The sequence below is a fragment of the Alligator mississippiensis genome, chromosome 4 (assembly GCF_030867095.1).
Source record: "Alligator mississippiensis isolate rAllMis1 chromosome 4, rAllMis1, whole genome shotgun sequence".
Classification (NCBI taxonomy): Eukaryota; Metazoa; Chordata; order Crocodylia; family Alligatoridae; genus Alligator; species Alligator mississippiensis.
The window spans coordinates 22,141,973-22,165,586 of NC_081827.1; the positions used below are offsets into that span (position 1 = coordinate 22,141,973).

The 23,614-nt window shown below is 41.9% G+C and overlaps 1 protein-coding gene and 1 long non-coding RNA gene across 2 annotated transcripts in view; one reads left to right on the top strand and one right to left on the bottom strand.

Moving 5' to 3' along the window:
• Positions 1–23,614, top strand: part of MAGI2 (membrane associated guanylate kinase, WW and PDZ domain containing 2) — a 1,249,850-nt gene that overhangs the window by 67,860 nt on the left and 1,158,376 nt on the right. The gene's annotated exons all lie outside the window — the stretch shown is intronic.
• The window catches only part of LOC132249959 (uncharacterized), a 44,749-nt gene continuing 25,426 nt past the window's right edge, over positions 4,292–23,614 (bottom strand). The window contains exon 3 of the long non-coding RNA XR_009461507.1: positions 4,292–4,550. This is a non-coding gene — a long non-coding RNA (uncharacterized LOC132249959). The remainder of the gene's footprint in view (positions 4,551–23,614) is intronic.

Sequence of the window (23,614 nt, forward strand, 5' to 3'; positions counted from 1 at the left end):
TCACTCCAGTAAGGGTGGGAGACCTGACTAAATCAAGGGGGTCTGGAGGAGAACATGGGCTTGGTTTGCTCCAGTCTCTAGCTGCTGCAAGGAAATGTGAGAGAGGGGAACTCTTAGTTCAAGTACCAAGCATGGCAAAAGCCTGACGTGAAAATGAGATTTGAAATAGCCTATCGTCATTATAATGAAAGGAAAGAGACAAATAGAAAGAGCACAGAATGCAACGTGACTTCCTTCCTCACAGGTCTGCAGGGCCCTGAGCTCAGTTCGGAGCTACAGGCATCAATGCAGGGTCCTTCTTATGGTGGCAGCTTGGGAGCAAAGTAGCCAGAAGGAATCGCCCTCCCTTGCTGTACCTGTGACTAGTGTAACAACATTAGCTTGCCAATATATATTAGAGCTCCCTGTGTCCTGGAATCAGAAAGTGACAGATGGAGATTGATAATACCGAGTTTACACTGAGAGATGCCAGCAAGAAATGAACGTGTCCTTAAAGAAGGAAGTGCATATGGTCAGGTATTTAGGAGACGGGTTTACAGTTTCCATGTCTTCACATGTTGTAACCTGTCTCTAAGGAGATTTTACAGATAAAGAAACAGTTCTCATTCTTTATATATATATATATATATATATATATATATATATATATAAAATGAATTTTATATATAGAAAGAGATAAAGACCATTTATTTATGTATAGCTATATGTATCTATTATCTATACATACATCTATAGATAATATAGATTTCTATAATACATATATATTTATACATAATATAGATATATATTCTTTATTTATATCTAGATGTACATATAGATTAGATACAGATCTATTAAATCTTGGGTACTTTACTTTCAAACTGACGCAGGCATTGTTTTCATACTTGCTTTTCAATGTATTTCTGTCATTCCTATCTGTAGTGTGCTCTCTCTCTCTCTCTTCTTATCTTTAATCTTCCCTTGTACTTATGAATTGAATCTTATCCATGATTAGTAATATAGAATTATATATGATTTTAGTTACTGGCAGATTATATTTGTGTGGCAAGTTTAGAATACACTTGTGTTTTTTTCTGGATATTTGTAAGGTGATTTGTTTCTGAAGGGCCTATGGAAGAATGCGGTTATGTAGATCCATATGCTCATCACTATTAAGGACAGTACTTAAGTGCAGTTCTCAATAGGAATGCTTTTTGCCAATTTGCTAAGCAATACAGTCTTCATTAGATTTTGTCTTAGTCAAGTATTTCTTTCTTAAGATGGAAAATATCATTCTATTTCTCTTCCCTTGCCCTCCCAAATCTTTAGTCAGTAGGAGACTGAAAATTTATTTGCCGCCAAATGAAGAAAAGATGAGGCAGAACTTCAGCTGGTGTTCATTGACTTCTGTTGGTTGACAAAATAATTCCTGTATCCTCTGGTGAATGGGAAAAAATGAGGTCAATTCTGCAGACTTTTATTTCTTTTTTATCAATATTTGGAATATTTCAGAGTTTTCCAATCAGCTTAATTACTCAAATGCATGTTCTGAGGGTATTGAAGTAGTTATTGAAACCAGGTTTGGGGTTAGGAGGAGACCATTACACTCAAGGCTCCCATCTCTTCCCTGAGCTTATTCTTATTGGAGTTCCCTCTGACTGATATTTCTTAGGCTGTGGGTCTGTTGTTTAGGAAAGGGGCCAGCAAAACATGAGGAATTGCAAGGAGGAGTTGTTCTTGGAGAAAACTACCTTTGGATCTCTATGGCTGCACAAGAGAAGGAAGATTAGGAAGAAGCAGTCTCTGCATACAGTATGCTAGAGAGCTATAGCTTTCCTTTCCCATTAATTGCTATGATGTGCAGGGGGCCTCTATGCTGCCCAGAGGGACTGTTTGCCAGGCCATGTCCGTGAACCATGTAAACTCCTGAACTAGAACAGCAAGTGCCCGGGCAACAGGGTTCTGTCTACTCCAAGACAGCTCTGGTGTTCCCTTCTGCTTACTCCCGGACTTCCCTCTCGGCACGGTCTCCCGGCTTCGCGACTTAGCTTGTTGGTGACCTCGCTCTCTGTCCACTCCCCCGGTGCTCCTCACTAGGCTCACTCCTAGACCCTGCTCTTGACTTGACCTCCTAGCTCCCTGACCCAGTTTGTCCCCCGATTCTGCTCACACCTCCTGATCCTAGTTGCTGTCTTGATTCTTTGATTGTCACCAGTCACGGCCACCCATGTCCTGGTGTAATAGGGTTGCATGACACCCTCCAATTCAAGCATATACTCTCAGCTCCCTTCCTGGGGGTTTTACAGAGGACAGTCAGGTTTGCTATATTTTACACAGCCTGCAGTTTAGTTTATTCTTTCACAATACAGTACTGAACTGATGTTGTCTTATGCAACATAACTAGGATAAGATGCAAAGGCATCTCCAAGGTTACAGAAAAAATATCAGGCTGACAATAGTGTATTGAGCTTCTATTACTGTAATAATGGTAATTAAATCATCGTAGGGCTTTTCATTCCAAAGTGCTTCACTGGTTTTTGCATCCACTGAAATGCAGCTGACTCTGGGGTGAAAGGTGGTAAATGACCTATGTCATTTGAACAGCAATGGGGAGAAGTTGCTGGCTGACACTGGTCTAGACTCTTACTGTTCTAAAAAAAATGCTACCTGAACTTGAATTATCATGCAGAGCAAGCAGGGCTTTGGTTTTCAAACTCCATTTGAACAAGCCCTCTTCTGATCCAAGCCCCTGTGCACTAAATTGCCTGATACTCAATTTACCTCTCTCTTTGCTTGCAGTAAAATGGGTGGTAGTATTGGAGTGGAAGAACCATTCCAGCCACTTGTTGCCATTCTAAGGAATCCTGGTTCAGAACAGCGTGATTTAGTTCTGAGATGTGTATTGTGTTTTTATCCCAGCTGAGCCTCCTTGTTCTCTTGCTTTCATCTCTGCCTCTGTACAGAAATCACTGATTTCCATACCACTAATCCTAGATTTGCCTTCACTTTCTGATGTTTGACTGCCATTGAGTTTAGCATTAACAGCTGCTATTGTTCAGCAATGCAGATTTATGGTTCAGGTTTTTCAGATGGGCCAGATTCTCAGTTCCTGTGTGCTGTTTAAATGAGCTGACAATCTGGCCTCCTGGAATTAAGGTATTTTAAGTCCCTGGGATAGGTCTGTTTGACATTCAGGCTTTTCTGGTTCTTAGGCACATGGAAAGGCTGATGGAGACTAGCATGCACCTCTTGTAATACTGAAGAATCACAATAGTAGTTTGCATTTATGAGGTGCTTTACTTTTTATACTTTGTCTATGCATGCTTGACACACTTAAGCAACAAAGTGGTAAAACCTTACCTTGATTTGTGAGGATTTATGCATGGAGATGTGAATTTATTCCTAAATTTTGCTGGAACAAGGACTATTATGTTTGTAGTAGTCAGAAGATAACTACCTGTTACAGAACTAAATCACAACCAGCCAGTATGGAACCACACTTCTTTACTTTTTATGCCTAACTTACATTATTGGATTTAATTTGATAAGATGTAATATGTTGTTATGTGAGAATATATAGTATGACATCCACAATACAAATCTTTTTGCAGCTTAACTACTATAATTTTTATTTTGCAGATGCAATTTAAGAGTAAAGTATGTGTGTATAGCCCTGAATAACTATATAAAATATCTAAACTTTGCTTCCATAATACAAATACTTAATTGTATGGATAACAAGAGTGTAAACAATGTTTTACTAATAAAAAGAAAATATTTTCCAAAGGCTGCCTCAATACGTAAGGTTCATTTTTAATCTTTGACACATGAGAATATTTTGATCAAGATGTGGATTCATTAATACTGATAACAATGTTGGTTCATTAATATTAATAACCTGTAAAAACAGATGTCCTCTTCATACACCTACGTGCTAAAATTCAGCATTGTATGTCTTATCATATTTATTCCAAACATTTTTTCTTTGTTATACAGCACTTCTAAATTCACTTGAAATTAAGATACAAATGATGCAAGCCATTCTTACACTGATCCAAACACCACTGGGTCATGGAAAGATTCAGTTGAATTCATTGGGTTTTGAGTTACTCTGTTTGTGGAACTATCTTTAGTAATTCTATACATAATTCAAATGTATGAAAGGAATTTTAGCATCCCTGGAAGTTAGAGATTGAAAATATATAGTGGCTCATGTCATCCATCTCAGTTTAATATTTCTCATATTTTCAGTTTGCTGATTCTATATTCAACAAAAAAGATTAGCCATAACCCTGTGGCATTTAGTATCAGAAAAAAAAAATGAATGCTAACACTTATAAGCCCAAATAATTAGTTAGTGTGTGTGTTTTCAGAGGCTGACACAGAATACTTGGCCTCACAGGGTATTAGTGTGTTAGAATGAGATTTTCTGTGCTTTACAATGGAATAAAATCTTGGTACTTTCCAGTGTCCCTGACCGCCTTTACTGAACTTTTTGAGGGTCATAGGAAATGCTGATCTCTTCCATTCTTTGATCCATAGTCAAGAAGCTGACCAAGGTAACATTTCATCTAGATGGGAGGAAAAAGGAATTGAGAGTTAGAGTTGATGTCTGATTAAAATCTTTGCAACATATTTTACTTAAGGGATGGAGAAACTGCCATTACTTTTGATGGGTCTTGGAATGCATGGCCATAAAAATTTCCATATGAAGTAAAAGCCCACAAGTATAGCTCATTGAAAAATGTTTTTTTTTAAAGACCTTTTTTTCAAATGGAAAAAAAGATCTCTCAAGGAGAGACTAATATGACTAACTACCTCTCTCTCCTAATGGAAAAAGTAATCCTGTGTATGAAGAGTCCTGTTCCCACCCAGAACTGAGGAGATTGCTCCTTCCCTCTTTCCACACACTCACATTTTCTGTGCAGATTATAAAGCATGTGTGCACATTCACAAAAGTCTAACACTAGAGGTCTGAACTGCCACTCAAAGAGCCTAATCGGAATGAATATGTGTTTCCTGATTTGACCTCTGTACAAGATAGATATCTGCTGTGTAGAGTAAGAGGAGAAGAGAAGGAAATAATTTACCATTTGAGGTAGCTGCTCTAGTGAGTGAAACTTCCTTGAAATAAAATTAACTTTCCTAGCTTAGTGGCAATAAATATTGCAAAAAAAAGAGCCATCTCTCAAGTGATAAATCTATGGAATTTAGCACAAAACCTCAAAAGAGGCAATTTATATTGTTGTCTTCAACTATAATTTCCTTTATTTATGTGTAAATCAGTCTAAGAAATTTAATACATAATTCATGTGTATGAATAAATTTATTTATGTTGATGGCATTCAAAGATATTGTCTAAATGGAAAAGGATGTGAAAACACAATTACTCTGTAGAATCCCAAGACAGATTTCATTATCTTCAAACATACTCTATGTGTAGTTGGATGGAGCATTTAATATCGTGCAGCTGTATTGCAACTGTTCTGATGCACAACTAGAAAATGTTTACTTGTTAGAAAAACAAGGTAGTGAAATGGCATTATTTAGATCTGTGTTTATTATCTTATCTTCCCAATTTAAAAAAAAAGCCCATTAGGTGGAGGGATTATTTATTTATTATTTTTTAATACTATTTTAGAGCTGAGAAACCTACCAATGGTACCTGCATGTGGGGGTAGTGTATAATTATGATAGCAACAGGTAGGAAAGATAACTTTTGGTGATGATTTGCCCACTTTTAGGATAAAAGGGAAAATCTTGTAACTTAACTTCCTGATAGCGACTACTACGCCATCAGCTTAGTTTGCATCTTCCTTTGCCTGTTTTAATGTATATTAACTCTCTGACTTTTTATTCACAGTAAGAAACTGTTACACCTGACCAAAATATAGACAAACCAGAGACAGTAATTTCCATGTTGTTTTGGAAATGTCTTGCTGGTCTATGCAGATACAGGTTCTCGTTAGTAGAATTGATCAAAATGTGGAATTTCTCATTTTGTAGAAAATCCAGACATTTTGAAAAATGTTTACATTTGGACCAGGAACAAAACTAGCCTTGAACCTGCTAGCCTATAATAGTTTCATTTCTGAAAAACTGACAGATGCAGCTTACAAACCAAAGTAAGTTTTGTGGGATGCAGCAGTCAGCCGAGTGAAACAGTCATGATATCTGTCAATTTCATTTGTGCCAGCCACTGAATAGCAGCAGTGAAATTGTCTGAGGAAGAGGGAGCATGAAAACCTTGCGCACCCTGGCTCTGGCAAGGGATCGCCTACTGCTTTTTATGGAAGGCAGTCCTGGAAGTCCTAGGGACTCCCTGCTTTGGAGCTGGAAGCTGAACTTCTGAGGTTTCTAGGCTCTGACTCTTTGGCAGGGGATCATGAAATGCTGGACTCCTCAAGCACAGGACACTCCGCATAGTGGTGCTTGCTGCTGGAAGACAGGGCTCTCTTGAAAGTTCATTGAACTGGCATGTATCTGCGAAGAAAATTGTAGTTAATGAATAGGCATTTTCTAAAGGAACCGTGTTTTGTCAGAAAACTGTTGGCTGGGTTTACCCATTACCAAAGCCAGATATTGATATTCTTATTCAAACTGGGAAGCATGTAAGGGCCTTGTTAGATGTTGCGCTTTGAGCTGCTGAAATATTGATCAGTGTTAGTGTTCACTTGAGTTTGGAGCAGTTATATCTTAAGGGTACAGAAAGAAGTGACAATTTTCACCGGCACAGAAAGCAGTTTATGGCTGTGACGCAAGTGTACAGCTGCAAACAACTTAAAAAATGTCCGATCAGATGAAAATCTGACTCCTCATTGCATGAGGTTTCAGGTAAAGGCGTTTCAAAATGTAACATCTTCTGTAACTAGTATGTGCAGAACTCCCAGCTTGTCCCTGTTTTCAGAATGGGAGGGGGGAACGGGAGCAGAGGGAGTTCAGTCTGGGGGGGGGTTTCAGCCCCCCTGGGGGTAGGGCTCGAGCAGTGTGGGGTATAACCAAATGCTGGCCCAGGCAGTGTCTCAGGCTACTGCCCAGGCCAGCATCTGGCCAGGCCCCCCGCCGCTTGAATGGCCAGCAGGGGGAAGAGCTGGGCAGACCCTGGTTAGGGGCCCATGCTGGTGTGAGAGGAGAGGCAGGGGGGTTTCATTCCCCTCCCTCCTTCCTTGTTGCCTGAGATGCTGCTGAGGCCAGCATCTGGCCACACTCTCTACCACTCAAGCGGTCAGAAGGGGGAAAAACCAGGCAGACCCCACCTGGGGTCCCATGCTGGTGGGAGGGAGGAAGAGGGGATTAAAATCCCCTTCCCTGCCTGGCCTGGCTGAGGTGTGCCATGCCCCCTGCTTTCTACTGGAACGGGGAGTGGGGTGGTGGGACAGAAGGATGGCAGCCCCCCTCTCTCTCTCCCCGCCCCCAAAGGAGACCTGGGCTGGGGTCTTGTGGGCTATGGAATAGATTTAAATCTCCCTCCATCCCCTCCACCTCAGCCTGCTGGCCCACACCCCTGCCCTCTCTGCTCCAGCAGGGAAAAGTGGCAGAGTCTACTCCACCCCCACCAGGCAGACTGGGCTGCATCCCCAGCTAGGTTTCCCATCCCCACCCTCGTTAGCCAGTCCTCACTGTTCCAGCTAGAGAGCAGAGGAGTGGGGCCAACTCTGCTCTGCTCGAGCAGACAGCACAGCCCAGCACAGGGCTGGAAGGCATTCTGGGTTGCTGGGGGGCTGTGATTTAACTTGAACCAGGAAGGGGTCAGGGCCAGAAGTTCCATAAAACAGTTGACCTAAATCAGTTAAGTCTGATACTACATTCAGCCAGGTTTATCTTAAACCAGTTTGGGCCATTTTTAAACTGGTTTATGTGCACTGAACTTCTGTTCTGGCACTGGTTTAAACTAGTTTCTGATCACTTAAACTAGTTTATGCATAACTTTTGTCCCAATCCTAACTGTCCCCCAACTGCACAGCTTTCCCTCACCTGCACAGCTGTCCCTAGCCCCACTATCCCCCACCTGCACACCCTTCTACAGCCCTAGAGAACTGGTGAGCAGGGGCCTGACTAGGAGCCCAGCTGTGAGTTGCACGTACAGGGCTGGTGAACCAGGACAGGCTTCTATCCCAGCTCTAGATGCAGGTGTGTGAGACCTGGGTTTGAGGGAGAAGAGGAGGAAGAATGAAGCTGGAAGGCGAAGAGTTCATAGGATGGGGGTGGGTAATTAAGTGGGAAGTGGAAAGGGAATGGGGGTGGGAGAAAGATGGTAAAATGAAGAAAGTCAGCCACAGAAAGATAAATTACCAAGAAGCAAACAACAAACAAAAAATTTAAAAAAAAATAAAGAGGAAGTGAATTAAAGAATGTCTCATGTTTTAATAAACTGGGATTTGGGAATGGGGTATGGGGGATGCTGGTCATTCTTCACGTGGCAATTGGGAGGTGAGTATGATGAGAGAAGGAGTCTTTGGGGGAGCTACTTCCCCTGCCCTGGGAAAGACAGCTCATGAGGACCTGATTGGTCCCCACCCCTTAGACCCCACCGTTGGACCTGTTTGTGACCTGGCAGCTGGCATGTGCTCTGCCCACTGTTTGCATGGGGTTGGGAAGGTCACACCCCTGGGGCCGGGAGGGGGAGATGGCTCAGTGCCAGAATCACCCCCTGGGCATTAGCGTTAAGGGGGTGGAAAGTTTGTCTGTACAGAACAGGAGGGTGTGGCAGGGGCCACTGTATGGGATGCTTGAGGACAGCAACTTGGGTGGTTCATCTCTGGGGAGTGGCTGCACATTAATGGAACACGAGCTACGTAACACAGATCAGAGCTAAACCTGCCCTGGAGTGGCATAGTGGCATAGTTTTAAGCCATCTAAAGTGTGCTTAAAAGTAATTTCAGGTGTTAATATGTAGACAGTCCAGAGATAAAATGCTCCAGGATCTGCCTAAAATAGATGTGTAGCAAGGCCCCAGCATTTTGAGTAGCTCCATACAAATGACGTGGTTAAAGTAGACTGACACAAGATGTACCAGCCAGAGAAGCACTAGGGCTGGATCAGGATTGTTAAGAGTACTTCTCCAAACCAGAGCAGGAAGATGGAAACAGATAGTTTTAAACTTTATTTCAGAGAAGTATACAAGCAGGCAAATGAGGCTGCATCACTGATGCAACAAGATGATAAAAAGTGATATCTGCTGAACGTATCACACTTCTAAATAAACTATAATGGTCCTTTTGATTGTTTCTTCTCTTGTGTGCTCTGTATAGCACAGAGTACAAATACTGTCATTTAATAAACAAACAAGAAAGATTTGGTTCTGAGCTCTTGCTTTCATTACATTTCATTTTAAACACATTGCATATATACAGATAGGTTGCATTAGAAACCCACATTGTGAGCTCTGTTGTTTGCTCACAAAAGGTCTGATATCCTGAAATAAGTCAGTGTTTTAAGTGACAATTCAGTATTCCTAGAAGTTGATGTTCTAACTGAAAAAGTCAACCTTAGTTAACACTGCTTTCATCTCATTGACACTGTTAGCTATAATTTTTTATCCTAATTGTCTTGTCTTTGAGTGTATGGAAATTACCTGCTGGGGTATTTCCAAACAGAGTGGTACTTTTGATCCATTCTTCATTAAAAGTGATGATCTATAGAGTGTTTTTAGAGTAGCATGGCACATTTGTTTACTTTGTACCACTTCTGCTGTTTTCTATTGATTATAAAATGTTGAAATGTGTTTGTAGGGAGCAAAGGACAGCTCACGTAAAGCAGAAATGGCATACATGATTGTGGAAAAAGGCAGGCTGAGATTTAAAAAAATAGATATGACCAGACATAGCCATGAATTGACAAAAGAGCATCTAAACTCTCTGAACAACACTGTCATGATCCCCAAGTTCGAAACTGCTGCTCATCCTACCTGGGCCCAAAGGTGAAGGCCACGTGATATTCCAGACTCATAGCCTGCACTGCAGCTTGCCTTGTACAGCAAGAAAAAAGATTGCACCAGTTCTCCAGTGACTTCCTATTTGACTCTGTTAAATTCAAGAGCCTGTCTGCATCTATCAGGCCATCAATGGATGGGGACCTAACAACCATAAATATTGCTGCTGTATCCCATCAAGACCCTGCCAGCTGTAGAAACTGGGATGGGATCTTAGAGTTTTCCTGTCTGAGGAGACAGCTGTGAGACTCCATATGAGTGGAAATTAGGCTGCTCCTGAGCTGGGCAATTCACACAGTACATGCTTTTCATATAAGCCTTTCCATGACAACAGAAGCTTGCCGTTATTGATGACAAACAAGAAGAGGTAAAAAAAAAAAATCTTTATAACCAAATTTATAAAAGCAGATGAATAAAAGGGATGAGAGAAGGTATCTTGTCGACAATTCATTATGTAATTCTTAAGTCTGAACTTGGTAATATAATGCTACTGTGGTGGGCATTCGAGGAAATACCAGAACATAGATAACCTAAACTCTTGCTTCCCCAAAATGAGTTATAGATAGGGACTTCATGAGAATGAAACTGTTAAAGTTTTCTCACTCTTCCATATATTAGGAGATTGAAGTAAGGAGCTGAATATGGCCTCTTGGGCATATTTTTTGGATAAGTAATACATATATGACTCCATTGGAAAGAGCACTTGTTCTTAGGGTTTGTATTGTATATGGCATGAATAATGGTTGCTTGTTAAATTCTGAATATTGAAGTTCTCCTTTAATAAGGGGTAGGGCTTCTCACATTTTTCAAGAATGTATTTTTTCTCTTGCTAAGGTGCCAGATCAGCAAAGTACTCAAGCATATGCCTGACTTTATGCACGAGAATAATCTCATTGATTTCAGCTTAAAGCTTTAAGATTTAATTCTTTAATGTGCTTTAATTACATTACTGAATTCAGGCCAAAGTTCTCCAAAGAACCCCATGAATTGAACTGTCAGGATGCTATAAATTACAGCTAAAATTTATTAGGCAATCACCTATAATAACCTCCAATCAGTAACCAGGTTTTTGTTTCTATTTATTTGCTTACCAATGTGCTTTAAAAGACTTTGTGACAGAAATATTATATGTTGCATTTTGCAATGTTACGACCACACACCAATAAGCAACAGTGTTTAGGGCAGGGGCGGGCAATTATACTGGGTGGAGGGCTGCTTCATGAATTTTGGTGAGCTGTCAAGGGTATTTACATTGTATATATAGAGGCGATTGTATAATAGCTCACTATGAAGTCTTACTCATATGTTACGGTGGGGGGATGGAAGGCTGTGGGGGGGTATGGGGTTTGTGGGGGGATGTTTGTAGGGATGTGTAGGTGTTGGTAGGTGGGTATGGGGTTTGTGGTGTGTGTGGAGGGGTAGGGTGGCTGGGTGGGGTGTGGGGAGTGTGGGTGCATGTGTGTGGTAGGGTGTGTGTGGGTAGTAGTGAGCAAGGCTCTCCCCAGAGACCCATGGGTGTGTGTGCAAGGGGTGCATGTGGGGAAGGGTGTGCGGAGGTGTGGTGATTGTGGGGTGTGTGATTGTGTGTGGGGGAGAGCGTAGTTGTGGGATTTGCAGGGAAGGGTTTGTGGGTATGGTAGGGTATGCAGGGGAGACCCCCCAATGCACATGCCCCCCTGAGCTGGTCAGCACCTGCCCTACAACAGCTCAGAGCCCACACACCCTCCCTGCCACTGCCAGCAGTGTGCAGCCCCAGTCCACCCCACCTGCTCCTAACTGACCCCAGCAGGAATGGATCATCCAGACGTGCGCACAGCCCCAATCTGGCCCACCCCATGCCTGCTCTGCACTTCCCAGTTGTGGTGCATCCTGCCATTGCCTGGGCACACAGCCAAGCTAGGGCAGCTCTGTGCTGAACTGCCTTTCTAGGCCCCAGGACTGCAGTACTGGCAGGGACCCATGCCTGCTGCAGACTCACTTGCTCACGGTGAACAGCTATAGCAACAGCAGCGCCAGTAGGGCAGAATTGTGCTCACTGGGCAGCCTGGAAGCAGCGGTGACAGCACAGGGCAACCCAGTGTGAGCTCTTCATGGTTGCTGCAGGAACTGCTTTTCCCCCCCACCGAGCATACGTCTGCCCCACTGGCACTGCTGTCGCTGCAGCAGTTCAGCGTGAGCAGGTGAATCTGCAGCAGGCATGGGGCAAGTCAGGGCTGAAGGCGGGTCCCACCACTACTGCAGGGCTAGAAAGGCAGTCCAGCATGGAGCTGCCCAGGCCTCACTGTGTGCCCAGGAGGTGGCAGGACGTGACACTGTGGGATGATGCTTGGGCCAGGCAGGACCAAGGAATCTGTCGTGGGCCTGGCAAAGTCCCTCCATGGGCCGGATCCAGCCCACGGGCTGTATTTTGCCCACCCCTGGTTTAGGGCCTATAAATAGCACTGTTGGTGGCAGCATCTGCTTCTAGTCTCCCAAAAGAGGTATTTCTGAAGAAGACTAATCAGTGACAAAATATGGGCATGGGCTTTAGAAAGGGGGAGAAAAGCATTCAGGGACTGATGAGAGAAGGGGAAGGATGGTTGCCAGATTTGGGCAAGGGAAAAAGAGAAAATAGAGCAGTAGATACGTATATAGTGTTCAATCATTTTACTTTCATGCTTAATAGACCTTTTAGGTTTTTGGTTTTGTTTTGGGGGGGGGGGGTTGTTTTGTTTTTTGAACTCCCTTGACTTTGTTTTACCTGTGATTGTAAATAAATCACATTCTGGGATCTTGGTTAGCAGACATAAGTAAATTGGAAGGGCCAATTCTTTCTCTGGCACAAGTCCATTGAAGTCAGTGGAGGTTCACCAGAGATGAGTTTGGTGTATTCAGATTTAATTATTCATAAAAATGCCTCCTTTGATAGAAGGCAAAAATATACTTGAAAGATAGCATGCCTTTTGAGGGTGATTCAACTCCTGCTAGTATTTCAGATGTATTTCAGCATTGGTAACATAACTGCAGTGTTGGTTCTGCACAAGATTCCTGGTTCAGCGAACAAAACTCAAACCCTGTGTCACTTTGAAGATAAAATAGTCTCTCTCAGGAAGTACTGTCAAAAGTCTGATGAGATGAAGTGCTGAAGCTTTGACTGCTTCTTTAGTTCTGCTTTGACTTCAGAGTCCTTTGGGTTATTCTTTATTAATCTAAAGAAATCACACCTTCTGGCTATTCGACACTATTTGAATTGTTAAACAAGCTAGACTGCTAAGTTTCATATTCTGAAGGAGTATTCAGAATAGCACGGATGACCTTGGGCACTATTTTTAATACCCGATAACATTCTCTAGATTTAGATCTTAGAGGTGTAACCTTCTCATTGTGGGAACGGCTTGGAAGTGGAAAAATCACAGTGGAAATACTTTGAATTTCTGGGTTCAATCTTTTTAGCTGCTCTGATTTCACACATGGAGGTGAGATAAGATGAGAGGGGAAAAGTAGTTTTAAGCCACATTTCCACTTCCTTGATCCTGGACTAGCTAAAGGATTGCTTTACATTATGTTGGCTATGGTAGTTGTACAGGAGTTGCTTTGCCTTTAAAATACCATTGCATATTTGCACGTCTCAGGTGTCTCCGAACTGTTTTTTTTACTCTGTGCTCAATGCAGTGAATCTGTGATGGGATCACAAAGTGCTAAAATAGTGCAACTATAAATAATAGTAATTTGTGTCACCCAAAGAATCCCCAAATGCCTCTTGAGGTCAATTTTCTAATTGCTTTGCGCCGCTGCAACAGCTCTCAGGAACCAGAGGAGGGGCTGAAGACTGAATCTTGTGTTTCCTTTATTAAGTTGTTGTTTCAGCTCTTCCAGTGCTTTTATTTTATTTATGTGCTTGTTTAATAGCAGAGCTGTGTAATGCTCCAGGAATCAACGTTTTCCTTCAGAATCTCTTCAGACCAGCAGAGAAGTTTTTCTTTCTCTCTTTTCTTAGGACTCACATTTAGAGCATTTACAGACTAGAATAATTCAGGAGACTTATAGGTCAGCTTTTTGTGGCAGTAATTGCTGCCCTGATATAGAGATATTTGGATCTGGACTTGGCAATTTGCTTTGTTTTGAAATTCTACCTCTGTTTTCCTTTTAATGTTTAAATTGGATGGGTAACTTTGCAATGATAAGAACTTCCCTGAAAAAGAGATGTTTCTTTTACTCTATTAGAAGTGGTTCCTGGTGTAGATTATTGTGGGGGATGAGAGATTTGTAACATGGGAGATTATTCATTAGATGTGTCAGAATAAGAATTTGACAGAAAATCATTCCAATCTAACGATTATTTTATGTTCCAAGTAAAATGAGTTTAATGTTTAAAATAAATTCCTACTTTCCCTGAATTTGTTTTATCATTCTGTAAAGTAACCCTCTGAACAATGTCTTTAAAGGCAGCAGTTACAAGATCTGAGAGGAACCATCCCTTTCCAGTTCATCTCCTCTTAAATTCTGGTTTCCTGAAGCCCTTGTCCCTTTCTGATGCTGTCTTATCTTGCCTGCTGTCTTCCCCTCATCCTGTTTGCGTTTCTTCCTCCAATCATTCTCTGTCCTTTGGCACCTCTCTCATTCATACTTCTTGATGACCTTCATGATTCAAGTCACTTAATCTCAATCTGGCAAGAAGGATGGTCCAGTAATTATATTGGCATTATGGTACTTTGGAAACTAGATTTCATTCTCCGTCCAAGGGCTCCTGTGTGACCTTGTAAGTCACTCAGAGGACTTCTGCTTTCAGACTAAAGTGAACAGACATATGTGAGCCAGCTCAGGTTCTGATAATACTGTGGCTGCAGCAGCACAGAGTTTAACTCAGCATAAGCGAGTATCCTACCACAGCTACTCCTCTAGATTTGTCTGTGTGAGCTAGTCACCCCTTTGGATTGCAGTGTAGATACATTTAAGGCTAGGTGTTAAATTTACCATCCTGTATTAGCAGAAAATTGCATTTTTGGTTCAACCAAACTTTTTGTAAAAAATGCCCTATCCCACTCTGCCTATGCCATCCTCGTCACTCCCTTCTTGGGTATCTCTTTGTCTCCACAACAGGATTGCCACCCCAAGCATTTTTTTTAACTGACAATCTGAAAGCTTTTTACTGACAACCAAAGTTTTTGGTAGATATGCATTTTACATAGTATAAATTATACTTTTTTGCCAGGGTCTACACTGCTGCCAGGCCCCAGTTGGAGGGGCTGTGTTCAAACTTAAGGGTATAACAGCAACCATAGCAAAAAAAGTAAAAAAGTTTGGTTATCAGTAAAAAAAAAAAAAAAATGCAGAAAAATTATTGTTGGGTTGGCAATCCTGTTCAACTGAAGTAATGCTTTCATACCATGCTGGTCCTCACAGGTCCCCTACTCACCCTGATGCCCCTGACTGCAACCTGCATCAGGCTGCCCCCTCAGCACACTTTCCACTCTTCTACAACTGGTCCCATTCCCCCCGATCTTGGCACAGACATCCAAAGAAGCCTATCTGTGACCAGAAGTGTTTATAGATACCCAGATAAGACTGTCAGCAACAGCATGGGGCTAGGGGGAGGGATCTACAAAGCCCTGATAAGTTCTCCTTCAGTGCGTTGCATTCCTGTACAGGCACTAGCTGGCATGTTTTGCTGGGTCAGTGCTTCAACACTTGACCCAGTTTCTTTCCCACCATGGAGCTTCAATCAACTCTGGCTTCTTAGTGTTTTTACAAACAGCCCACCCCTTCCTGTCAAGTGGCTCTCCAGTCACACACAAGGGTTTCCACATTGGCTTGATGACCAGCCTTTCTTCCTGTGCTACAGCTTAGCCCAGCTGCCTGGATGTCTACCCCTTGGCTGCTTACTGCAGTGCAGCTAGCCCCAGGATAGCCCTCCTCCAGTGGTAGCTCCTACTTGTCGTCGCCGAGAGCCGCGGCGTGGGGTTCGGGGCCTTAGGAGCCCTAGCCGGTGGGCGGATACTTATGATGCCTGGAGCGGAATCAGGCACTCAAGCGTATTGATTTAACAAATAGATTGCTTTACTTACACTGCTCGTACAGTGCAGGTCAGAAGCTTGCTTCAGTTACAGTTGCAGTCGGGCAGAAATTACAGCTTTGGTCAGTCTGCAAATGTGTCGGGGTGTTCGGGCCAGCAGTCGTCTTACATCTTGGGTGGGGGTGTGCTAGGCCCCCTTGGGTCGGAGACGGGGAGTCCTTAGTGGTTGATCAGGCCGCTAAGTTCGCTCTGAGACACACGCGTGGAGTTTGCTAGGCTCCACAGTGTACTCAGAGTTCTCCACGAGGTGTGTGTGGAGCTCTCCAACTTGGGCAGAAACTGCTTCAACCTCTTATACAGCTAGCAAGCCAATCGCTAGTCGCCATGTGTGAATAATTTAGAACTGGCCAATTGCGGGACTCAGATTATAATACGAATGGCGGGAACTCTTTGCAACGAGCACTTCTCCTCTGCAGCAGAGAAATGCACCCTGCAAAAAAGCTACGAGTTGGCGGGAATTCTCCTTTGCACCGGGGTTCTCCTCTGCAGCAGAAAACTCCACCGTGCAAAGAAGCTGCAATTTGGCGGGAACTTTTTCTAGGTCAGACTATGCCTTCTGTATCAAAGTACAGAATTCTCCACTGTACTATAGGCATATGAACAATAGGTTCTGACACTACTCTCCCTGGGTGTATCTACACGTGCATTAATGTGCTTTATTTAATGCACATTAAATCTAGTACCTCCATTGTGAGGTAATAGGAAAATGTGCATTAGCCTACCTTAATGCGCATTAACTAAAGTGCATGGTTTTTAAGTGATGCTTTAATGCACATTAAAAGAGGCTAATCCACATTAAAGCACATGTGTACACATGCCTCCTGTCTCTGGCCTGTGTACGTTCTACCACTTGGCCTTTGCCCAGCTGTTGGTTCCACACAGCAAGCTTGGTCTGCCACTCTCACCTTAAAGTAACAGGAGCCTATGGCTCCCTGTTAGACTCTCCCCCACTTACCTTGGTAGGCAAAGAGCACACAATAATTTATTTTAATAAATGTTTCATAAATAGAAGGATAATACTCATGACACTAAGGAGAGTATCTCTGAAATGATTATGTCATCTAGTAATCTTATTTTAATATTTGTGGGCATTTGTATGCCGACCTTTGGTGAATTCTTCCTCCTGCTTCTTTAAATGAAATGTTTGACATAGAAGAGAAGTTTTTATATTTATCAGTGCCCTCTCATCAATAATCATAATTTTCAATCTCCTAGCCTTATGGCTTCATATTTTTCAGTGCCTATTAAGGACCGTAAAAATGCAGTTATTTTACTAGACCTTAAAAAAATGTGTAGACAGGCTCTACTAAATATCACAAAACTATTTGGGACCATGTACTCTGCTGTCATTTTCTTATTAAACTCAATAGAATTATGCCACCAGAAGAGAATTTGTCCAATTCTTGCTTCTGTCATTTTGGAAAGTGTGGAAATGTCAACATATGCAACATGAAATCACTTTCCTTACAGCGGTTATGAAGAGTATTCCTCTATGACAGGGGTCAGACTCTTCAGGGCTGGTCTGTGCGTGTTGGAATGAGCATGTGGGGCAGTGTGGCATTGGCACCATATGCAGTGCACACCAGACAAGGCCTGCTGGCACTGGATTTACAGCCCAGTCCTGATACCTTTTTCCAGGCAAGCACAATCTTTCTGAATGAGACTGGCCACAACCCCTTGCATTTGATAATAGGCAAATTTTACTGATACACAGTGATAACAGATAAGACTAATGCAAGCAAAGCAAGCAAAATGACTACATAGTCCTACTTACCTCCCAGTCCTAGGGTTTCACAGAGTGATGGTACATCCAGTCAATACATGAGCACCAAATTGTGGTTCTTGCTTGAATCAGGATGTCAGCAGCCTTGGAGATTGAGGGTCAATCCCCATCCATCCCTGGTACGGCAGGCAAGATGGGCCAGCAGTGTGCCCTTCCCTCTGCTGGGGTGGTGGGTATCAATCTCCAAACTCTCAGGTTGCTGATGTCCTGATTCAAGCAAGAACCATGAGGTGGGGCTCACATACCAGCCGGACGTACTGTCTTCTTGTGAAACCCTAGGACTGGTAAATGAATAGGACCGTATAGTCATTTTGCTTGCTTTGCTTGCCTTAGTCTTATTTGCTATCACTGAGTATCAATAAAATTCACCTATTATTGAATGGAAGGGACTGTGTTTGATCATTCAGAAAGGTTGGGCCTGCCCAGAACAAGGTATCATGACTAGTTCATAAATCCAGTGCCAACAAGCCCCATGCGCCACATGCAGTGTGTGTGTCAATCTCACATGCTGCATGTGTATCCAGCCTGAGACTTGTGGACAGCACCGTGGCCAGATGATAGGACTCTGCCAGTCAGATCCAGCCCATGGACTATATTTTGACATCCCTGCTCTACAGATATGCCCACACTACTAATGAAGGTGTGATTGTGGTACAGGTAGGCATACCACACTAGCATTAATCCACAGCAATGAAGATAGGGCAGCCTGGGCTTCAGCTTAATCTAGTTTCCTGAATGCAAGCCTGCTAGGGTCATTGAGGCTAAAACAGACATTGGGTTTATCCTGGTTCTGATTGTCCCAGGACAGTTGGACAGTGAGTTTGTACACCTGTAGGATCCCAGAATAAAAGGCATTGTTCTGGGAGAAATCCAACATCTGTTTTTAGCCAGGAGTATTTACTTGGGTTGCTCCACCTGCAGTGCCTGTACTGTTATGCCTTCATTACTGTTTTCATCTCCGCTTCCTCCTGCTTCCTGTGCTAGCTCTGTTAAAGTTATCTAGCATATGCCTACATAACTGCAATCACATCTTCAGCTATGGGGCAGCCATTCCCTGTGTTATCCATTCATTGGCTAGACCATGCATTATTTTATGAGTATACCACTACTTCTGAGATGACTGTCTTGTTCTTTAGAAAGACTCTGTTATAGAGATTTGTGTTTTAAGCAGACAATCCCTGCATATAATCTGCACAGATGACTCAGGGAAATCATTGCATGGCTTTTTACTTCTATTATTCTAATATCAGCCCATGATTGCAGGCACTTTAGTATAACATACAACTCCCTGTTGGCTAATTAAATAATTTCATAGAAAGCTTGTAACACTGAACTTTAAAATGTCATTTTGGTCCTTGCCTGATATAATATATTTTATGGAACTTTTCTTGACTAAAATCCAGAAGTTAACCTGGTCAGCTCTTACAACCTTATGTAAAACTGACAACCAAATATGGCCTTTATTTCTTTGAAGTTAGGACTGTGTATCCCCCTAATTGCCTTGGCTACATTTGAAATGCCGGTTAAGAATGCATAAAACTTTTCAAAGGCCTTCTCTTTCAGAGGTGCCCTGTACTGCAGCTCTTGTTGATTTTACCTGAAATTATTCAACCCCTCAGAAAATCTACTTCTAAATGTTCTGCACTCAGAAATGAATTACATAAACATAGCGTGACCGGTGACAAACACCTGTGTTACACTCTCCATTTATTTATAACACTTGTGTTGGTTCTAGGCTGAAAGGTGCAATTCTGTAGAGCATTGCTGTTAGAAATAGCTTCTTGAATACCCTTCAGTACAATATGTGTCTAAGAAAGGTTTCCTCTCTGTTTTTTCTTATCCAGAACAAGTCACCTCTTTTTTGGAAATTTAAAGGATGAGAAAGTAGCAGTCTCTGGCTCATACTGTCAGCATAAATTGCTTTGCTTACATAGGACAGCAGACTGGAAGAATGAACATGTCACCTTCATGGTATACCCTCAGACTTTGACCTTATTTTTTTGTATGGTATGCGGACCATTATCAAAATATCTCTTTTTGAACAATAAGTTGTTTAAATGGAGCGTAAGATTTGTTTCTAGAATGTAGGCAAAATACCCCCGTGGAGTTTGCTAATAATTTCCACATTTTTCATTTGGCCTTTCAAATTGTTCTGATTTGGTTAGTATTCCAGGTCACTGAAGAGCCTTATAGATATGTAACTAATTCAGTGTGTTAGTTTAGATGTCAATCCCAGTACTTTATATCAATAGTTATTATTAACATAGTCCCATTCATAGGTGTGCTGATAAATAAAATGGGTCTCTGACTAAGAAACTTGGAATCTCTTTAGTTACAGCAATTCTTAAGAAGGTATATACACAACAGCGATGTATTTCAGCAAATACCTTTCACCTTCCATGCATCTCTGAGCTATCTTAGCTGATTAACTTTTCCTGACCTCTGATTGTTGTTCACGTTATTTACTTTATGAAGAATATTAGGCCAAGTTTAGTATTAAAAGGGACACTGAAATCGTAGGTATCAAAGTTGAACATGCCTGTTCTGTTCCCCCTCGTCCCTGCCCCACTCACTGTTTTTTTCCATGCCATTTACACCAGGTTTATATGCTTTACTTATCTTCTGGTCACTGCAAAATGTTACTTTTTATTACATCTTGGAGTTGGTTTCTGACCAAGTTCCCAGGTTGTTAGTCTTAACATCTGCTTTCCTTCTCACACTCTTTATCATCTCTATGCCTAGTCTGTGCATGTTGTTTCCTGTAGTCTTCCAAGTTTTCCAGGTCTCTACCCTATTCCTGTCACTCTTTTGCTTCCCTCTTGGCCAAATAATAAAAGGGAAAAAGAGAGGTTCCAGTCTCTAATTTTATTTGAAGAAAGAACGTACACTTTGCTGTATCATGTGAGCAAGGGGGACCAGCTTGAGCTACTAGACTGTAGCTTGACTGTGAGCCAGGAATTTATTTCCACTAGTTTGCTGTGCAGCTTTTGGGGGAAGGAATCAGTGAACCCCTCTGTATGACAGTGTCCTCCAGTTGTAAAATGAATGGGGATAATAATCTCCCTCTTAAGGATGTTGTGTGGATTAACTAGTTAATGCAGCACATGGAGAATAAACAAACACTGTATAATAGTGGTAATGGTTTCTAAGGCACATAACAACATAGGGTGGCTACGAATTGTCTTCTGTAGGAAGACTTGACCTACTTAATTAAACTATCTTTCCTAACTGCAAAAATGGCTTACATTTAGAATTACCTAGATAATTTAGGTCAAATTTAGGTTAAATCCTGGCTCAGTTGAAGTCAATGGGAGTTTTGCCTCAATCGAACCAAACTTTGTGCTTTTTGCAGTAGAGCCAAACACAAAGCAATTATTGATCTTTTGTTCACCATGTTTAATCTCATTTCGTATACTGAAAAAAAAAATGAATAAGAATAAGTTGTACAATTGGTATCTAGATATTAGGCAAGGGTAAAGGGTGAAAAAAGAACACATGGAGGAACACAGAGAAGGAAAGCAAGTTTTACCACTGAATTCTTCAGGGCCAGGCTTTCATTCAGCATGCACAAGATTTTGTATTAGTATTGTCTGATGCAGTGTGTCATATAGCAGTGCTCTCTTGACTCAGTGACAAGTAAAATTAAAATATATGGCAGTTTTAATTACTCAGCACTGCACATGGTGATTTTTAATACTAAAGCCTATTGTACCAAGATTTAAAGTGTATGTCATTCCATGAGTGCTTTGGGTTGTAGCTCCGTACAGTGGACTAATTCTCTTTAGAAAAATAGACCATCAGTCTTCCAATGCTTTTAAAAAATGGAAGTTTTCCAATAGTTGTAATCAGTATGTTCATTTACGCAACACCATAACCCTGATTTGATGTCTTAATAATTTTAATTAAAAGTATTATTTCATCCTATACTCACAAATTTGTGGCTTAAAAGGAATGTACAGTATTTTCGCTACCATCAACCATGGGTTGTGGGTTGCTTTTACATATCTAATTTATCATGAACTAAAGTGTGCTACTGATGTATGTCTTCCTTAAGAAAATGAAAAAAGTTGTAGTTTAATTATACAGGGTATTTCCTAGATCACTTGCTATACAATGACATGAGACAACGCCCATGAACAACGTGTGCCCCGGGTGGCTGGGGGGGCACAGCAGCAGTGGGAGCACAGCAGCAGGAGCGCGGTGGGAGGACGGTGGCGACAGTGGGAGTGCAGCAGCAGTTAGCACAGAGCTTCCTCAGAGCAGCACCTGCATGCACACCCTATGCATCATCCCTAGAATCACCTTTCAGCATTGTTCTGGGTCATAAACCCAGGCAGGAGTTAGGGGCATTTGTACACATGCTTGTGCCACAGCTTTGGGCGCCTTTAAAAGTTCCTGAAGCTGTGGAGCATGCAGTTGTATAAGTGGTGAAATGCACGTCAGCGCTGAGAAATTGGTGGTGGCACGCTTTTGAACTAAAACACATTGGAGGTGTTTTAGTTCAAAAACACACCACTGCCATTTTCTGTGCTCTGACACGTTTTTCACCGCTTATACAACTGCATGTGAAGCAGCACGGTGGCGTCAGTTCATGTGCAGAGCAGACTCAATTAATCAAGTCTGCTGTGACCCGCCAGATCTCCAGTGTATTGTGGGACAAAAAGGTACGTGTATAAGACAGTTTTTGAGCACGTGCACAAGCTGAAGTCAATTTACTGAGGGAACTTTTCAGGCCAATATGGAGGCACTTACTGAGTCTAAGACTGAAGTAGTTCTGCAGCTGCTGGAGCTGGGTTAGTCTGGATCACTTTTTGTGACAGGTGCCTGAATTCTGCCAAAGTCCCACATCAGTGCCTATGAGAATGAATTGGGTTTGACCTTCAGTTCTTTCCTGCATTGCAAGCATTTTTTTGGTCTGGAAATCTAGCAGTCCTAGCAGTCTCACTCCTTCTTTGTTGCCTGTGTTATCTATTTCTAAGTTTGGCTCTTTAAGCCCGCTGTTTTCTTTGCTGTGCCTTGATGGACACTGCCACTGTATTTCATATACTGCATGCTTCTGCCTTTCATATAACTAAACCTGCTCATTATTCAGAGAATAATTTAAAGAGATGTTGAAACTGCAGCTATAGTGTTTTAGCCAGGAGCTGGCTAAAACTGGCTGCCTACTCCAAACACTTCTGGCTGCCTACGCCAAACTCTTCCTTCCTTCATCCTGCGTCCCTCTATCCAAACTTCATGCAGGTCAGTGCAAAAAATAACAATGGAATGACTCAGGATGTTGAATCTCTGACTAGAAGAAACAGAGATATCCTTCTCTTCTTTTTTCACACTTTTCAATTAATTTTTTTTAATGCAATGCAAAAATCAGAAATTGTGTGTGTTATCTCAACTCTATATGAAATGTGGACTATATACATATCTATCACAACAATAAAGGGGAAAGGCAAAAAAAAAGAGGAAGAGAAAAGAGGAAGGGACAAAAAGAAAAGAGAGAAGTGTGCAAGGCCTAATATTCCAATTACTAAAATATTCTAAGAGGTCCCAAACTACACTAAACTTTTTAGAACAGTTAAGTCTGCTAAACATAATGCCATAGATGCCAGCTGTGCCATATGATAGTACCAGATTTCCACCTTTGGAGATGTCCTACTCATTCAGTGCAGTAATATAACCCTGTGTCTCACTAAGGTCTGCTTTAAGAGTGTAATCTGGGAAGAATTCAGTTTGAATTTGTAAGGATACACACAAGAACACACATACTTGCCAAAGTTTTCAGTGCCATGTTCAAAACTCTGTTAACTCTTGCTATACTATTTTTTTTCCAAAAAGAATTGATAATAGAGCATGACCAAAACATGCGACCAAACTT